General features: G+C 42.0%; 1 protein-coding gene across 8 annotated transcripts in view; it reads left to right on the forward strand.

Annotated features, from left to right (window-relative positions):
• PPP2R5C (protein phosphatase 2 regulatory subunit B'gamma) overlaps nucleotides 1–19,051 on the forward strand; it is a 167,278-nt gene that overhangs the window by 96,654 nt on the left and 51,573 nt on the right. The gene's annotated exons all lie outside the window — the stretch shown is intronic.

Raw genomic sequence — 19,051 nt, forward strand, 5'->3', positions numbered from 1 at the left:
TGTATCCTGGATTATAATGATAATAATAGTAAGGGAAGTCAGTTGCCTTCTAGAGACCAGTGTAAGTGCTTTGCATTTATTAACTCATTTAATCCTCACAACTACCCTATGGGGTAGAAATGTTAGAATTTGTATTTCTATGTATTATTTTATGCTCTTTAAATTTTTTTTAAACGTATTTAACATTAATATACTAGTGCCCTTTTATAGTTCAGAAGTAAAAATTTTGCCCATCCATGTGCAGGAAAATTCTCATGATGGGATGGAGTTGAAATATTGAGAGAACCAAACTGGTGTCTGAATAGTTCATACTTACTGGCTGAGAAGGCCTCCGCCTGTCAGTGCTGGGATCAGGACAGCCCATGCTGATTGGCTGGGAGGGCCTTCCTCTATCAGTGCTTCCTCTGTCATTCCTCTATCCATGACAGTATGTCCTGACTGGCTGAGATAGTCTTATCATCCTGCAGTTAGTTCCCTGTTGGTTTTTTTCAGCCCCCGGATCTCAGTCCTCTGAAGTGTCATACTTTACAGCCCATCCCTCAGTCACTACCACCTGGAAACACTTAATTGAGTGCCATTACCACAATTTCCTGTTTGGCACTGAAATCCAGTTTTCTGCTGAGTTTTCTTGAAGTGTTGATATTTTATCTGCCTTTGAAACTAGTGCCCCACACACACACTTATTGGGGAGTCAGTGTGGCTTAGTGTAAAATGTTAAATCCAATTTTCATTGAGTTCTTTGTTAAGTTACTGATTTTTTTTTTCCAAAACTATGTATTTCAGAATTGACTAGACTTCCTGACCTAAAATACTTTTATTTCCTTCTTTAGTATGTTTGCTTTGGAAAAAGATGAAAGGAATGTTCTTTGTTGTAGTTCGGTCTACTGTGTCAGAGGTTGAGATCAACTTGATTGTTTTAACTTATTGTTATTAACTCTTAACGTTCAGAATTCACTGGCATGGCTACTGTGTAGTCGGCCTAAGGACTGCAAAAGCCATGCGGGTTCCTGTCCCAGACTTGTGCCTGAAGAATAGTTATAGGCATAAACTGAGCAGAGAATATATACCCTAAAACCTTACCTGTTCAGACTAATGACACTTGGGGAATAGCTTTTTTTCTTTCTTTTTCTTTAGTTAATTTTAACTCTCAATTACTTTGGAAGCCAACTCTAGCCCCAGAATCATAAAAATCTCTAATATTTTCTCCTATTACTTTCATAATTTTGTTTTGTACATTACATTTTATAATCATTTTTCTTTAAGTATGGATATGTAATAGTTGTACTTATTTATGGCGTGTGTGATACTTAGATGGAAGCATAGAATCTGTAATGATCAAATCAGGGTAATTGGGGTTTCCATCACCTCAAGCGTTTATCATTTCTTTGTGTTAGGACATTCCAGTTTTGTTTTGTCTTTTTTTTTATGATGTGGGTTTGGGATAGAACTTCATTTTCTTTTAAATTTATTTTCTTCTAAAATTATTGAAAAATTATTTCTCCCTACATCATGTATTGAATGTTTCATTTCCCCCTGTTGCTTAATGCTTCCTTATTATGTATTCATTTTATTGTATTATATGTTAGATTTATAAGTATATAAATTCTATATTAAGTTTACGTGTGCGGAAGATTTTCCTGTGTTTGAGAAAGTCTCTGATTCCCACTCTTTAACCTAAGAGGAAAGAGTCTACAAAGAATGACAAGGCTCCTGTTGGCCTGGTGCAGGTCAAATGCCTGCCCTCGAACCAGGTGTGCTCCCCACTGCCTCTCCTCTGTATTTCACAGTAGCAGTGTGGGTTACTGGCGCCACTTAGGATACTTAAAAGCCCTTGAGGCTGTTTTTGTAGATTAAGTCGTCATTGCCTTTCCTCCCCCTGTTATAATTGTTTCCTAACTTGATTCTCCTCCTGCTGTCTTACCTTGTTTCCCACCCGAACCTCATGCCAGACTCCAGAGTGTTGTCAGCCCCGGGCTCCCTAAGCAGTAAGCAGACACTGACTGAGCATCCACCGTGGGCCAGACACGTTTTGGGGTGAGGAAATAGAATGGCGAACAGACTTCTGCCCTCCTAAAGCTTTCATTTTCATGTGGGAGACAACCATAAAATAAGCCAACCAATAATATATCATTTTAGATTACGGTAATGCCGTGAATAAAAGTCATCCAGGTGAAACAGTTGCAAGACTGGAAATGTGATTTCTGCCTTCTGCCCACGTGGGCGGGAAGAAGGCACGGAGTGGAAACTTGGTGATGAATTAGACCGTCCCGTGAAGATGGAGGCACATGAGATGCTTGTCTGTGGTCACTGTGAGACCAGGGGACAGTTCATTTCCTTTCCTTTCTGCTCTAAGTTCAGCAGAGTTGATGAGAAGTATAGTGAAAGAAGGAAGAACACAGGCGGTGGGGTGGTGCCTGGCTGTGGTTTGTGACCCTCTTGTCAAGAATTTAAGCAGCCTGTACAAGGCCTCTGTCCCAAGCAGTGCCTGGGCCTGGTGTGGCAGGTGGCAAAAGCCTGGGCCTCTTTGTGGTTCACGTCTGGTGAGAAGCTCTGCAGCTTAGAGCCCCTGTGTACTCAACACTTAAGCAGCCTTTAGCCATGCCTGTTGTTCTGTTTGTTTCTTGTTGGGGGTGGGAGTGTGTATATTTTGGTCATAATATTTTTAGAGACATTAATTTCCACTTTTTTTGAAAAATCCAAAGCTTTATAGTTGCACTCCTAATGCTGCTACTTTTAAGTATCCTGCTTGTTAGACTGGACTGCTAGATGTGTTTTTTTTTTAACAGATCTACTGATATATTATTCACATAGCTTAGAATTCACCCATTTAAAGTGTGTGAGTCAGTGATTTTTAATATGAGTATGGGATTGTACAGCCATTTTCACATCTGGTTTTAGAACTGTTTCATCCCCTCAGAAAGAAATCCTGTACTCATTAATAGTCACTGCCATTGTTCCCTCCTCCCTCACCCACCCCTAGCCCTGAGCAACCACTGATTGACTTTTTGTCTCTATGGATTTCCTGTTGTGGACATTTCATATAAGTGGAATTACAGAATATGTACACTTTGGTGTCGGCCTTCCTTCACTTAGCATAATGTTTTCAAGGTCCATCCACATGCCAGGACCTCATTCCTTTTTATTGCCCCATAATATTCCATTATACAGATATACGACATTTTATTTATCCATGTATCTGTTGATGGATGCCATCTTATTTCCATTTGGGGGCTGTTATGAATGACTACTGTGTGAACACTGATACACAAGCTTTTGTATGAACGTGTGTTTTCATATCTCTTGGGCATATACCTAGGAGTCGAGTCGCTGGGTCATGTGGTAACTTGAACATTTTGAAGAACTACCAGACCGTTTTCACAGTGGCTGCACCGTTTTACGTTCGTATCAGCAGTGTACGGGGGTTCCAGTTTCTCCGTCTCCTCAACACTTGCTATGATCTGTTTTATTGCAGCCGTCCTAGTGGGTATGAAGTGCACCTAATTGTGGTTTTGATGTGCGTTTCCCGACAGCCAGTTATGCTGAGCAGCTCCTTGTGTGTTGTGTATTTTTATACATCATAGACTTTAGACCTAGAAATTAATGGAAACATACTGATCATCTAGCTTGACCCTTTTCTTTTCCAGATAAAAAAGCTTATTGGGTTCAGAGAGATGCGGGTGGTGAGGAGCAATTCCCAGGGGAGCCAGCTCCTGGCATGCAATTTCCCAGGTCTAAGTTATACCAGCTCCATCATTAATTTCAGCCGTGTTTAAATATAATCAGCCACCTGTTTTTTTCAATTAAATTATCCAGTTAATCTGTTTCTCAGGCATGGACCTTCTTCTGATAGTCAAAACACCAGTAGCAAAACTAATTGTAGCTTTTAAAAAACTCAGTGTTGTAAAAGTAAAGCTGCTTTGTTAACAGTAACTAAAGAGTTAAGGTTAGGGGTTGCACCCTTTCAAAATCTGAAAAATTGACATATCTAGCAGTTTTTACATGATTTCAGAGGGTGCAAGCCTCCTAGAGCCTACAGTAGACCCCAGATTAGGAAATGTAGAGTTTCTTATCTTCTAAATCAGGGTTCTCATCCACATCAGGGGATCAGAGATACCTGGTCTCCTCGAGAGCCTTTCAGAGGGTCTGTGATGTTAGAACTATTTCCATCATACTGCTAAGACTTTCATTGACTTTTTCACTGTGTTGAAATTTGCACCGATGGTGCAGAGGCAGTAGTAGGTACAACATCTGGCACCTTAGCAAGAAGCACAGTGGTGGCACCAAGCTGACAACCACACACCCCAGTAGAAACAAAAACTGCCAGTTTCACTTAGTGGCCTGAATGAAGCAATAGAATAGATTATTATTTCATGACCCTTGTGCACACATGGCCTTAGGACTCTATGATGAAATGTGAAGTTTTCATAAAACTCTTCTGCTGCTGGTGCAATAGTCAGGAGGGAAAGCGCTTGTGCAATGGAGCTGTCGGCCGAACTTGCTGCTGTTTTCATGGAACACCGTTTTTACCTGAAAACTGGCAGACAGACCAGTTATTCAGACTTTGAATATTTGGCGGGCATCTTCTGAAAAAAGAAGCAAAATGAGAAAGTCACTTTAGGGAAAATAACTGACAGCATTTGTTGTCAGTGATAAAATTTGAGCTTTCTAGGGAAGTTTTGTTTCATTTTGTTTTTAGAGATACAGTCTTGCTCTGTTGCCCTGGCGGAGTACACTGGCATAGTCATAGCTCGCTGCAGCCTCGAACTCCTGGGCGTGAGTGATCCTGCCACCTCAGCCTCCTAAGTAGCTGGGACCACAGGCATGCACCACCCTACCCAGCTGATTTCTTTTATTTTTTTGTAGACGCAGGGTCTCCACTCTATTGGCCAGGCTGGCCTCGAACTCCTGTGCTCAAGCAATCCACCTGCGTCGGCCTCCCAAAGTGCTGGGATTATAGGCATGAACTATCACACCCAGCCAGAAATCTTGATTTTTGGAAAATGTATATGCAGCAGGGTGAGCTTCAGCCTCCCAAAGCTGCAGACACTACTGCTGAGCCTAGTGGTGATGGGAATGAGCAGGATTTTTAATAGATATGATGAAGTGAGTCACCACTTGGAAGAGCCACATAACTCAGTGAACGAGTATTTTCCAAACGACCGGCAGAGGTTACAGAGTCGTTTGTGGCAAGAGAGCCATTCAGAGTGCACGATCCAGCACTGGATTTGAATGTGAAAGGACAGACCCTCATTGATGGGTTTCAGCACCCATGCAGGAGCTCACCCTAATAAACTACCACTGGTTGAATTTTGATGTAGACAATGAAAACACTATTAGATAGATACTCCTTCCTTGTCAACTATGTTATCCGTGTGGGACCAGACTTTCATCCTGTATTTCAACCTAAGCATTCTGAACACAGAAGCAGATATGATAATCCAGCATTTTTCTATTAAACCAGATGTTAAAGAGATTTCCAGAAATGTAAAATAAGGCCACTTCTCTCACTTATTTGTTTTGGAAAATATAGTTATCATGCATAAATATATGTCATTTCTACTAAGACATGATATTTTTTCTTTTTTTTCTTTTTTTTTTTTCAGATGAGGTCTTGCTCTGTTGCCCAGACTAGAGTACAGCAGTATGGTCATTACTCACTGCAAATTCAAACTCCTGGGCTCAAGCAATCCTCCCCCTCCCCCTGCCTCAGCCTCACAAGTAGCTGAGTCTACACTACAAGTGTGTGCCACTACACCTAGCTGATTTTTTTTTTAAGAGATGGAGTCTGGGCCAGGTGCAGTGGCTCACGCCTGTTATCCCAACGCATATGGGACATGGCCCACTGGGAGGCTGAGGCGGGCGGATCACCTGAGGTCAGGAGTTCGGGACCAACCTGACCAACATGGTGAAACCTCGTCTCTACTAAAAATACAAAAATTAGCTGCGTTTGGTAGCGCACGCTCGTAATCCCAGCTACTTGGGGGGCTATGGCAGGAGAATCGCTTGAACTTGGAAGGCGGAGGTTGCAGTGAGCTGAGATTGAGCCACTGCACTCCAGCCTGGGCAACAGAGTGAGACTCCGTCTCAAAAAAAAAAAGAGATGGAGTCTGGTACATTTCCTGAGTTGGTCTTGAACTCCTGGCCTCTAGTAACCATCCTGCCTCAGCCTCCCAAGTTGGGATTTTTTTTTTAATTTCTCTGGTTTAATTTCTAATATGGCCAATATCAGTAGATACAATTCTTGTAAACAAAAGTTCTTTAGGATTTGTAACTGTTTTGAGGAGTTTAGTAGGGGCCTGAGACCAAAAAGTTTGAGAGCTACTTTTCTAAAACAGTGCTACTCAAAGGCTGCAGCTTCAGCAGCCTTTAAGCTTATTAGAAATGCAGATTCTTGGCCGGGTGTGGTAGCTCACACCTGTAATCCCAGCATTTTGGGAGGTCAAGGCTGGCTGATCACCTGAGGTTGGGAGTTCTAAATCAGCCTGGCCAACATGGTGAAACCCCATTTCTACTAAAAATACAAAAAATTAGCCAGGTGTGGTGGCAGGTGCCTGTAATCCCAGCTACTCGGGAGATTGAGGTGGAAGAATCACCTGAACCCGGCAGTGGGCGGTTGCAGTGAGCCAAGATCCCGCCACTGTACTCCAGCCTGGGCACGGCAGAGTGAGACTCCGTCTGAAAACAAAAGAAATGCAGATTCTTCAGGTCCACCCTAGACCTGTGGACTCTCTGGGGGTGTGTCGCAGTGCTGTGTGTTTTCATTATTCTCCAGGTCATCCTCAGGCAAGCCAAAACTTTGAAAACTGTTTTGAATAACATCCTGCATTGTCCCATCTTTGGATTGTCAATTCCCTCAGAGAACAACTTATTATACTCTTGCATTTCTTCCACTGAATTCAGCACACTGCCTTTTATAGACTCAATAAATATTCATTCAATATGAGGTTTTCTGCGTAGACTTGGGCGTTAAGACTAGTCTTCATAGTCACCGATGAACATAACCTGAAGATCAGAAAAGGAATTGCTTGGATTGGTGGTTGAATGAGTCGGATAACTCAGAAGTACTTGGCATTAGGGTGGACCTCTCTAGAGTTACCCAAATCTATTGTGCTGGACCACTGAGAAGGCAGCCTCTTGTACTCACTCAATCATGCAAGAAATGTGTATTGCAGGCGCCATGCTACCGCTTGGGGCTACCCCAAGGAAGAAAACAATATAGTCTCTACCTGTATGATATCCACCCTTACTGGTCTGGGAGACGAGAAGAGGCAGCAGACGTTGTGATATGAGGGCCAAGGACTGCAGTGGCGGTCAGTGTGAGGTCTGGTAAGAGCACAGGCATAGGAGGCCTAACCCCTTGTCAGGGCGCCCCAGAGAAGTGGCATCTACACCAGCGGCCAACGCTTCGGGACTAGCTGGCTCAGTGAAAACAATATAAAGGAGGGAAGGGAAGGGGAGTGTTCCCAGCAGAAGGAACAGCTCCTCCAAGGCCCAAAGACTAGACAGAGTAAGACGTGTTTGGGTTTGAGCCAAGCCTGGAGCTCCCGATTGGGTAGGGCTGGAGTCTAGATCCTGGGAGGATCTTGAGGTCGTTGAGGACTTGAGGTCGTTGGGAGAGCTGGGACCACCCCGTGTGCTCTGGCTGCAGTGTGAAGCATAGATGGGAATGGGTGTCAAAATAATGCATGAAGGGACCAGCTCAACATCTGCAACATTTGAGGGGAGAGGTGGCGGAATGAGCCAAGCAGCTTTGATGGCAGAGAGAAATGGGCAAATGCAGAGATGTTGAGAAGGTAGAAACACAGTTCAGGGTGGATTTGGTTGAGATACTTGGAGAGAGGAACCAACCTGCAGGTTTCTGACTTGAGCAAGTGGAATGCTGGTTCCGGGAAAGAGCATGGGCCCTGGTGTAGGAAAGGCCTGAGATGGGTCTTATCTGTTAACATTATTTAGAGCTCTTTGGGTTAACAGGGGCCGACACCCAATTCGCTGTGGTTTACCCTCACAAGGGAGTGTACCAGGCAGACACTGAGTCACTCACACTTAGTCCACAGACTCACAGGGACAGCTTTTCCTTCCATGTCCCATGTCCCCCGCTCCCTGTATGCAGCCTTCCTTCTGGGGCATTCCTCTATGACGACAGAGGAAAGCATGGCCCTTGCTGGCTTGCCAGAAGAGGCCTGATGCCTCCTGTCCCCTGCCTGCCCTTGATCCCATTGCTGTAGCTAGGGAGGTGGGGTACTATGGTTGTGACTCAGACTGCGTCATGTGCCCACCAAACCACGAGACAGAGTCGAGGAGCAAGAATTCCCCAGAAGGGAGGGAGTTGTGTGCTTCTCTGGGCAGATGAGACGGTCGGGTCTGTACCCAACTTTCATCCACTAACTGTGTTACTGTAGGTGAGCGGCTTGGTTCTGTAAGCTTCAGTTAGTGCTGCAGACAAATAGCTGTAATGCTTCTGCCTTTCAGAGCAGCTAGGATGAAAGGGGAAACACATGGAAAGCTGGGTAGCCCCGTGACAAAATTGTCAGTGTCCTTGGAAGTGGGCCAGAAAGGGACAAGCCTCCAAGATTTCTCAGAACACTTACCAGGGGGACGCCTCAATGCAGCCTTCTTTCTTCGTATTAGTATGGGACTTACTTCTAATTCTTGCTCCAGACTCTGATACCTTGAGGTTACTTAACTTTTCTTTTTTCTTTTTTTTGAGACTGAGTCTCGCTCTGCCGCCAGGCTAGAGTGCGGTGGTGTAATCTCGGTTCACTGCAACCTCCCAGGTTCAAGTAATTCTCCTGCCTCAGCCTCCCAAGTAGCTGGGATTACAGGCACGCACCACCACACCCAGTTAATTTTTGTATTTTTAGTAGAGACAGGGTTTCACCATGTTGGCTAGGATGGTCTCAAACTCCTGATCTCAGGTGATCCACCCACCTCGGCCTCCCAGCGTGCTGGGATTACAGGCGTGAGCCACTGTGCCTGGCCTCTGTTTTCTTATTTAGAAGGTTATCATGCTGTGGAACTACTTCATAGAGAGTTAGTTAGATTAGTTTAAGTGGTGATCGGAAGATTAAAAATACATGGTCTGAAGTATGATTTCATGTTTGTAACATATAAATAAATTCATGAAAATAAAATCAAACTTAGGGAGAGAAAGCAACTTGTGAAATACTCTGCAGAGTACAGTGACCCAGCCCTGCAGCACCGTCCACACCGCAGACTGATTTGGTTCCATTTTATCAATAGATTTGTAAAGTAAAGCTGAAGGCCTGGCCAACATGGTGAAACCCTGTCTCTACTAAAATACAAAACTTAGCTGGGCATGGGGTGGTGCACCTGTAGTCCCAGCTACTCGGGAGACTGAGACAGGAGAATAGCTTGAACCCTGGAGGCAGAGGTTGCAATGAGCCAAGATCACGCTACTGCACTCCAGCCTGATGACAGAGCAAGACTCCATCTAAAATAAATAAATAAATAATAAAGCTGAAGGAATATAGTACAAACTGTTAATAATAGGTGCCTTTGGGTGGTATGTGAACTTTTCCCTTTTACTATACACTTTTGCAATTAAAAAAATAAAATTCTCAATGGGCCAGGCACAGTGGCCCATGCCTATAATCCCAGCACTTTGGAAGACCAGGGCAGGAGCATCACTTGAGGTCAGGAGTTGGAGACCAGCCTGGGCAATGTAGCAAGATCTTGTGTCTACAAAAAAAAAATTTTAGGCCAGGCACAGTGTCTCACACCTATAATCCCAGCACTTTGGGAGGCCGAAACGGACAGATCATCTGAGGTTAGGAGTTCGAGACCAGCCTGGCAAACATGGTGAAACCATGTCTCTACTAAAAATACAAAAATTAGCCAGGCGTGGTGGCACACACCTGTAATCTCAGCTACTCAGGAGGCTGAGGCAGGAGAATCGCCTGAACCCGGCAGGCAGAGGTTGCAGTGAGCTGAGATCATGCCACTGCACTCCAGCCTGGGCGACAGAGCGAGACTGTCTCAAAAAAAAGAAAGAAAGAAAAGTTGTTAATAACTGGGTGTGGTGGGCACACCTGTGCCTGTATGCCTAGCTACTCGGGGCTGAGGCGGGAGGCTTGTTTGAGCCCAGGAGCTTAAAGCTGCAATGAAGTATGATTGTGCCACTGCACTCCTACCTGGACAACAGAGCAAGGCTCTGCCTCAAAAAAAAAAAAAAAAATTAAGAGTTATGTACCACATTTGTTATCAAAAACCAGTAAAGATATTTTTCTTTCTTAAAAACAAGCTGCCAGGCACGGTGGCTTACACCTGTAATCCCAGCACTTTGGGAAGCCAAGACAGGTGGATCACCTGAGGTCAGGAGTTCGAGACCAGCCTGACCAATATGGTAAACTCTCATCTCTGCTAAAAATATGAAAATCAGCCAGGCATGGTGGCAGGCACCTGTAGTTCCAGCTACTCAGGAGGCTGAGGCAGGAGGATTGCTTGAACCCGGGAGGTGGAGGTTGCAGTGAGCCGAGATCGCACCACTGCACTCCAGCCTGGGCAACAGAGCGAAACTCTGTCAAAAAAAATTAATTAATTAATTAAAAACATAAAATAAAAATACGCTATCTGTATATAATCGTAGTACTGTTTTTATCAGGACTCTTGTGGGTTTCCAGGGAAAACTAGTTCATCACATTATTTTAATCCGCACTGTCTGTAAGTGATTTGATGTTGACTTACACGTTTTATGAGCATGAGAGTGTTCTTAGAATCTCTTGGCCGGGTCCTGGGGGAGGTCTCACACCCTGAACCCCGAGATGGGTGTCCTGTGCTTCACTTAGGGACTGATGTAGAGCACATTCCTTCTTCTATTTTTATAGCTGATATTTACAGTGTGTTCTGGAAAGTTTTACTTGCTGTAAGGGTGATGATAGTTTGGGAGAGGAAAGAATGTGTTGAATTAAAAGGGATAGTATATTGACCAATGGAGTTTCAGTCAACAAATTTATTTCAAGTGAGGTTTTAAATCATGCATTCCCAAGTACTTTTTGAAATCCAGAGAATGATTTTTCCACTTTAAATATCAGTAAGCTGTTTTTGTTTTTTTGTTTTTTTGTTTTGTTTTGTTTTTTTGTTTTGTTTTGTTTTTTGTTCTTTTTTGAGACGGAGTCTCGCTCTGTCGCCCAGGCTGGAGTGCAGTGGCGTGGTCTCGGCTCACTGCAAGCTCCGCCTCCCGGGTTCACACCATTCTCCTGCCTCAGCCTCACGAGTCCCTCCTGGGACTACAGGCGCCCACCACCACACCTGGCTAATTTTTTGTATTTTTAGTAGAGATGGGTTTTCACCGTGTTAGCCAGGATGGTCTCGATCTCCTGACCTTGTGATTCGCCCACCTCAGCCTCCCAAAGTAAGCTGTTTTTTAGAGGTTTGTTTGTTCTTATGATTTTGAGATTTTCCTTTGATGTTTTTAAATTATAAAAGAAATACATGCTTATGTGATAACAAATGAAACAAATATGAAAACATTTTAAAAAGTTAATCTTTTTCCTACTTCACCCCTCCCCAGTTCTAGCCATCTCTACCTCCAGTCAACCAATTCATGTTTATTGTGTTTTCAGAAGGCTACTGACAAACTTTTGGGATGATGAGTATGTTCATCATCTGATTTATATGATTGTTTCACAGGTATATGCATATGTTAAATATCAAATTGTGCACTTTAAATATGTACAGTTAATTGTATATAAATTATATCTCAGTAAAGCTGGGTGTTTGCAGATGTCCAAAGTTGTTAGGTATTTCTTTTGGGCTAGGGGTGCAGTGAAGAAATGACTAAGACACCAAGGGCATTGTGAACCAAGACGTTTTGGGAACTTATGACCTAGTGAATATCTTTCCATAACTTTTTTTAAATTAATTTTTAATTTACATACAGTGAAATTCACTCTCTTTTGTGGCCAGTTCTCAGAACTTTGGTAAATGTGTATAGTCACTTCTTCCCTACCACAGTCAGGATATAGAACAGTTTCTTTTGTTTTTGCTTGTTTGTTTTGAGACGGAGTCTGTCGCCCAGGCTGGAGTGCAGCGGCACAATATCGGCTCACTGCAACCTCCGCCTCCCGGGTTCAAGTGATTCTTTTGCCTCAGCCTCCCAAGTAGAACAGTTTCTTTAACCTCCAGAAACATGGCTTTCTGCCCTCTTTGTCGTCAGAGCTTTCCCCATCCTTTATCTCTGCCCCTCACTAGTCTGTTCTCTATCACATCATTTTGTCTTTTCCAGAATGGGAACTCCATGGAAATGGATTCAGTGTGTAGCCTTTGGGTCTAGCTTCTTTTGCTTAGCATGATGCGTTGGACATTCATCCATGTTGTCACACAGTTTGTTCCTTTTCCTTCTCAGTGTTGTCTCATTATATAGAAATAACACCATTTGTTTATCCATGTCCTAGTTGCGGGATATTTGAGGTGTTTCCAGTTTGGGGCAATAAAACTGTTATAAATATTTATATACAGATTTTAGACTTAAGCTTTTATTTAACTTGGGTAAACATAGGGATGCAGTCGCTAGGTGAACGGTAAGTGTGTGTTGAGCTTTCTAAGGAAGTGCCAAACCGTTTTCCAAAGTGGCTGCCGTGTGGTTCCCCCAGCAGTGCAGGAGTTCTCGTGCCTGCTGTATCTTTGTCAGTATTTGGTGTCAGCAGTCCTTTTATCTCATTTTGATTTTAATTTGCATTTCCCTAATGACTAATGATACCAAGCTTTTTTGTTTGTTTGTCTCTTTGTTTTTTGGAGACAGGATCTCGCTCTGTCAGCCAGACTGGAGTGCGGCGGCTCAATCATGGCTCACTTCAGCCTCTACCTCCCAGGCTCAGGTGATCCTCTCACCTCAGCCTCCTGAGTAGCTGGGGCTACAGGCGCCCACCACCACACCCACCTCATTTTTGTATTTTTAGTAGAGACAAAGTCTCACTGTGTTGTTCCAAGCTGGTTTCGAATTCCTGAGCTCAAGTGATCCCCGTGCCTCAGCCTATGAAAGTGCTGGGATTCCAGGTGTGAGCCACCACACCTGGCCCAAGGATTTTTTTCCCTGTGCTTTTTGTCATTTGTGTATCTTCATTGATGAAGTGTCTGTTCAAATCGTTTGCCTGTTTTTTAATTGGGCTTTTTTTTTTTTTTTTTTTTGAGTTTTGAGACTTCTTTATATATCTGGATACAGATTTTTTTACGAGATAAATGATTTGCAAGTATTTTCTCTCCGTCTGTAGCTTGTCTTTTTTTTTCTTAAGTGTCTTGTACAGAGCAAAAATGTTTAATTTAGATAAAGTCCAACTTAGGATTTGTCCTTCATCAGTAGTGCTTTTGGTATCATATCTAAGAAGTCTGCCAAACCTAAGCTCACAAAGATCTTTCTCCTATATTTTCTTCATGGCCTCACGTTTTACATTTAGGTCTGTGTGATCCATTTTGTCTGCAGTTCGTTCTTTGGCTTATGGATTTCCAGTTGTTCTGTTTGTTGAAAAGACTGATGAACATCCACTGAACTGCTTGTGTGCCTTTGTTAAAAATCAGTTGAGCATGTTGTGAGTCTTCTGGACTCTGTCCTGTTGCATGTTTGTGTGTCTCTGTTTGCCAGTCTCACACTGTCTTCAGTACGGTACTTGATAGTAAATTTTGAGATCAGATTGTGTGACTCTGCTCTAACCTCTTTCTTCTCTTTCAAAATTGTTTTGACTATTCTAGTTCTTTTACCTTTCCATATAAATTTTAAAATCAGCTTGTTATCTACAAAATGTTCTCCAGGGGTTTACCACACATGCACTGAACATGTAGACTTGGAGACCATTGACCTCTTAGCAGTATGAGCTTTGCAACCCGTATACACAGCACGTCTCCCCATTTTGGTCTTGTTTTGTAGTTGTCAGCAAACAGGTGCTATAAATATCTTCTTAGACTCATAAATTAGTATTTTGGTTTTTAGTTGTCATAGTAAATAGATCTGTTTATTCTCCATTTGTAATTGTGTATTGTCTTTTTTCTTATAATTCTATCAGGTTTTGCTTCATGTTATATATAGTCATATAAATATTTAGTGTATATCCACTTGGTAAATTAACTCTTTTACCACAATAGAGATGACTGTATTCCTGGTAATATTATTTGCTCTGAAATCTACTCTGACCTTAATATAGCCATTCCAGCATTCTTTTGACTAGTGTTGGCATGGTATGTCTTTTTCTTCCCTTCTACTTTTGATCAGTTTGTATCTTTATACATCAAGTGGGCTTATGGTAGATAGCATCTTGTTGAGTCTTGCTTTTTTTTTTTTTTTTTTTGAGATGGAGTCTCGCTCTCTTGCCCAGGCTGGAGTGCAGCAGCGCAATCTCGACTCACTGCAAGCTCCGCCTCCCGGGTTCACGCCATTCTCCTGCCTCAGCCTCCCCCGAGTAGCTGGGACTACAGGCACCGCCACCACGCCCAGCTAATTTTGTATTTTTAGTAGAGACGGGGTTTCACCATGTTAGCCAGGATGATCTCGATCTCCTGACCTTGTGATCCGCCCACCTCAACCTCCCAAAGTGCTGGGATTACAGGCGTGAACCATCGTGCCCGGCTGAGTCTTGCTTTTTTATTCAATCAGACAATCCCTGTCTTTCGGGGTGTTCAAACCATTAATTTTTCACATGATTATGAATGTACTTCAGTTTAAATATACCACGTTCCTTTTTTTTTTTCTATTTGTCACACCTGTTTATCGTTTCTCTTTCCTCTTTGTCTGCATTTTTTTGGATCAATTGAGTCCTTTTTATGATTCCATTCTATCTCATTTGTTGGCTTTTGTAAGATAACTCCATATTGTTGGATTTTAATTGTTACTCTTTTCTAGAATACACCTTTAACTTATCACACTCTACCTTCAAGCAATAATGTACTATTTCGTATAGAATAGAAGAAATTTACAACAGTATACTTCTATTGCTCCTCTTCCAGCCTTTCCGCTATTATCACACATTTTAGTTAGTATGTTATAAACCCCACAATCTTATTGTTTTTGTTGTAAAGAAATTTAAGTGATTTGTTAAAAATCTTTTATATTTACCCAGATAGTTACAATTTTCAGTGCTCATCATTCCGTTGTGTAGATTCAGATATCCATCTGATATCAATTACCTTCTGCTTGAAGGACTGTCTTAATATTTCTTATAGCACAGGTCTACTGATGATGAATTCTTTTAGCTTTTGTGTATCTGAAAAAGCCTTTCTTTTCTTTTGCCCTTTTTTTTTTTTTTTTTGAGACAGGGTCTTGCTCTGTTGCCCAGGCCAGAGTGTAGTGGTGCAATCACGACTCACTGCAGCCTTGACTTCCAGTTTCAATCAGTCCTCCCACCTCACCCCCCCAACCCCAACTCTGCCCCAGCAGCTGGGATGACAGGCACATGCCACCATGTCCAGCTAATTTTTTTACTTTTTGTAGAGACAGGGTCTCACTAGGTTGCCTAAGCTGGTCTGAAACTCCTGGGCTCAAGCACTCCTTTCATCTTGGCCCCGCAAAGAACTGAGGTGACAGGCATGAGCCTGGTCCTACCTTCAGTTTTGAAAGATCTGCTTGCTGGTATAGAATTGCATGTCAACCATTTTATCCTTGAAAAACTTTTGCTCGCCTGTTGTCTTGCTTGCATTATTTCTGACAAGAAGTCTCCTGCCATTCTTTTCTTTGTTCCTTTGGACATAATGTGCCCTTTCCCCCTCTGGGAGCTTTCAAAATTGTCTCTTCTAATGCTCTTTTTAAGCCATTTGATTATGATGGGCCTTGGCACAGTTTACTTCATTTTTCCTGTGTTTCGAACTTGTTTATAATTTTCATCAATTTGGGAAATTGTTTAACCATCGTGTCTTCAAATATTTTTTTCTGTCCCATGACTCTTCCTCCCCTTTAGGGACCCCAATAACGTGTATTAGTCTTCTTAGAGTTGATGCTGATGCTTTATTTCTCTTAATTCTTTTTTTTTTTTTCTGTGTTACATTTGGATAGTTTCCTTTGCTGTCTTCAAGTTCTTTAATCTTTTCCACCATGTCTTTTCTGTTAATTCTTATTACAGTAAATTTTTCATTTCACACATTATTTTTTTAGTTAAGTGACCAAGTTTACTTAAGCAACTAGAGTTCTGTGGGTACGTATTGTTGTTGTCATCTCTCGTGGTTTGATTTGCGTCTTTTTAAAATATCTTTCATGTCCTCCTAACTTTTTGGACACAGAATGCTATATTAATATCCTTGTCTGCTAATTCTAACATTTGTGTCAGTTCAGTTTAGTTCCATTGATTGGTTTTTCTTCTCATTATAAATCCTTTTCCTGCTTCTTAGTATGTCTGGTAATTTTTAATGGGATGTCTGATGTTGTGAATTTTGGTTTGTTGAGTGCTGTATGCTTACATAGCTCTATTGATGTTCATGAGATTTGTTTGGGGATGCAATTAAGTTACTTGGAAACAGTTTGATCCTTTCAGTTCTTGCTTTTAAGATGTTTTAGGCAGGAACAGTTATATTAAAACCAGAACTAATTATTCTCTACCACTGAGACCCTTCTGATTAGGAAGCCAGTGCCCCATGAATCATGAATTTTTCCCATCTGATTGGTGGGAACAGACACTGTTCCCAGCCCTGAGCAAGTACTGGGTTCTCACTAATCCTTTCAGGTGCTTCTTTTCCCAGCCTCTGGTAGTTTCCTCACACACATATGCTGATCTGTACTCTGCTGAATAGTTGAGCGACCTCCACAAATCGCTGTAGTTCTCTCTGTGCAACTGTCTCCTTTGTGGAACTCTGCCTTGCAAATTCTAATCCCATTTGACTGCTGGATCCCACCTGGGTTCTTTCTCCCTGTACTACAACCTAAAAATCTATCAAGGCAGGAGCCTGGGGCAGTGTGGGACGCACCTCACTTATTCCCATCTCTCAGGGATTACTGTCCTTATCCTTCATTGTCTGAAATCCAGTATCTTGAAAACCATAATTTTATATTTTTTTGCCCACATATTTGGTTGTTTCAGGCAGTAGCATAAACCTCATCCTTGTTACTCCATCTCATCTGGAAGCATAAGGCGGCTTCATTTATAATAGATACTCAATAAACACTTAACTCCATCCACTCAGGGGATCTAGCAATTATTATCAAAATGAAAGACTGCTTGCATAATTTATAATGCCGTAATCTCATACTTCATTTGGCGGTTAGGGGGCATGGCTGTGCATACATGACTGGGAAGTGATAAGGAGTTTATCTCTGAAACTTCCCTTCTCAGTTGATTTATATCACGTTGGATACAGAGTATGTTGTTCTGCTATTCTAAAGCATTACTAAACTTTCTCATACCTTACTGCAAAAAGAAATCAGAATACATGATAAAGCAAATATATTTGAATGTTAATGGTGAAATCTAGATGATAGCTATTCACTGTAAAATTCTTTCACCTTTATTGCATTGAAATTTTTCATCATAAAAACATTGGGAATACATCATTCAGAATCTATGCAAAACTAATCTTTGGCCCAGAGTAAATAAGAGCACTTCCAAATCCAGTGTTATCTTTAAATGGCACTGGTTGAATTGAATTATAAGTATTATGAATCATTTCTTACATATAAATATTCTAAACTCAAAAAAAAATTTAAACTCAGGCTCATAACTATAAATGATTTATTTTCTTGCTTGTCTGAAGTAAGATGATACCATATATTGTTATGAAATTGTAGAAAATTAAAATATTCATTGTTTGAAAAGTTTAGACTAAATTTCCTTCATTAAGTATTCTACAAAGGTTTGTAAGTGTTTTGTTTTGTTTTGTTTTGTTTTGTTTGTTTTTTTAATTTGAGATAGAGTCTTGCTGTGTCACCCAGGCTGGAATGCAGTGGCACGATCTCAGCTCACTGCAACCTCCGCCTGCCAAGTTCAAGCAATTCTCTTGCCCCAGCCTCCGGAGTAGCTGGGATTACAGGCCTGCGCCACCCTACTTGGCTAGTTTTTGTATTTTTAGTAGAGACGGGGTTTTGTCATGTTGGCCAGGCTGGTCTTGAGCTCCTAACCTCAGGTGACCTGCCCGCCTCAGCCTCCCAAAGTGCTGGCTGGGATTACAGGGTTGAGCCACTGCGTCTCGCCCGTAAATTTTTATTTCCATATCTTTAACTGCTATTTAGGAACATATTTGAATAGATTGTAAAAATAGCAAGTTATTCAAAGTAAGAATTTTCAGTGTGGTTCTTTTCTTGACTGTCACATCATGGCATCTATTTGGAGGTGAAATCGATTCTTTGAAAGCAGCTCTTGCTGTGGAGGCAGCGCCAGGTGGGTTTGTGGGAAGAAGCCTCTGCCCTCCCTTAGCCCCGCGGCACTGCCGAGTACTCATTGTGCGCCGGGGAGACCTTAAACCAGGGACTTCCCAGCCCCCCGTCATACTTGAGATAAATATTCCAAAGAAAACGTACAGCATCGTGGAAGAGCTTAAAATTAGGGGCCCAATTAGGACGGTAATTACTTTGCAGCTGAGATGTAAAGGTTTAATGAGGCATTTTTCACAGCTTCCAGGTAATTAATTGGTGTTGCAGTTAATAAGGTGACTGATGTGTGCTTTTCCCAGGATCCATTTACTCTCAGCAAGTGTTTGAGGACCTCCTAGGTGCCAGGCACGGTGGTAGGTGCTGGGATTGCTGTACATTTATGTTCTCTAGATGACAACTGAGTTCTGGCGCCATGAAAGCAGATTCAAACTCACTTTACAAATGGGGAAAGGGGTAGTTTCTCCCTTTAAGAATGCTACTACAATTTTTACTATTCTACCTAAATGTTAAGTTCATTGAGTTCATCAAAAATTCAGTTTAAGATTGTGTCTACTTTTTACATTGCTTTGTGAAGTTCCATCTTTGTAATATGATGTCATCCCACATCAAAGATTCCTCCGTTTATTCAGGCATTCTTCGGTGCCTTTCATTAGGTTTTCTGCTTTCTCCATCAAGGCCTTATAACTAGGTCAGTAATTCCCAGGCACTTCATAGTTTTTGTGTCTGGGTAGCTGGAGTCTTCGTCTCTGTTTC

The sequence above is a fragment of the Chlorocebus sabaeus genome, chromosome 24 (genome assembly GCF_047675955.1).
Source record: "Chlorocebus sabaeus isolate Y175 chromosome 24, mChlSab1.0.hap1, whole genome shotgun sequence".
NCBI classification, from domain to species: Eukaryota; Metazoa; Chordata; class Mammalia; order Primates; family Cercopithecidae; genus Chlorocebus; species Chlorocebus sabaeus.